General features: G+C 39.2%; 1 non-coding gene across 1 annotated transcript; it reads left to right on the forward strand.

Annotated features, from left to right (window-relative positions):
* Positions 1–305: 305 nt before the first annotated feature.
* On the forward strand, positions 306–469 carry LOC115868406. Its single transcript, XR_004045577.1, has one exon. It is a non-coding gene; the product is annotated as a U1 spliceosomal RNA (small nuclear RNA).
* The last annotated feature ends 200 nt before the right edge of the window (positions 470–669 follow it).

A 669-nucleotide genomic window follows, 5' to 3' on the forward strand; every position in this document is an offset into this window, starting at 1 on the left:
GGAACAGGGTAAAGCACCTCTTATCACCCATCTTATTCAACACTGTGAGAGAGGTCTTAGCCAGAACCATTAAACAAAAAGAAATCATGGGACTCCAAATGGGAAAAGAAGAAGGGATGTTTTCACTATTTATAAAAGATTTGATTTTTATATAGAAAGAATCCCCAGCATTCTATAAGAAGACTGTTGGAAACACTTGAAGGGTTTGGTAAAGTAGCAGGATATGAGAATAACAAGTGGAAATCAATTAAACACATATATACCTGCAAAGAAAACTCCAAAAAAGACATCAAGAAAACAAAACCATACTTACCTGGCAGGAGAGACACCATGAGCACGAAGGTGGGTTTCCCAGAGCCAGCCTTATCCATTGCACTCCGGATGTGCTGACCCCTGCGATTTCCCCAAATGTGGGAAACTCGACCGCCTAATTTGTGGTAGTGGAGGACTGCGTTCACGCTCTCCCCTGAAAAAAAAAAGAAAAGAGAACAAAACCATTTACAATAGCCACACAAAGATTAAATACCTAGGAATAAACCCATCAAAAGAAACAAAACAGCATTACAAGAAACCATAGGAGACCTACACAAATGGAAGAACAGCCTCTGCTAATGGATAGGAAGTCAATATTGTGAAAGGGTAAATACTTCCTAAAGCATTCTACAAATA

Source organism: Echinops telfairi, unplaced genomic scaffold (assembly GCF_000313985.2).
Source record: "Echinops telfairi isolate 266 unplaced genomic scaffold, ASM31398v2 ScPeMD7_9;HRSCAF=40, whole genome shotgun sequence".
NCBI lineage: Eukaryota > Metazoa > Chordata > Mammalia > Afrosoricida > Tenrecidae > Echinops > Echinops telfairi.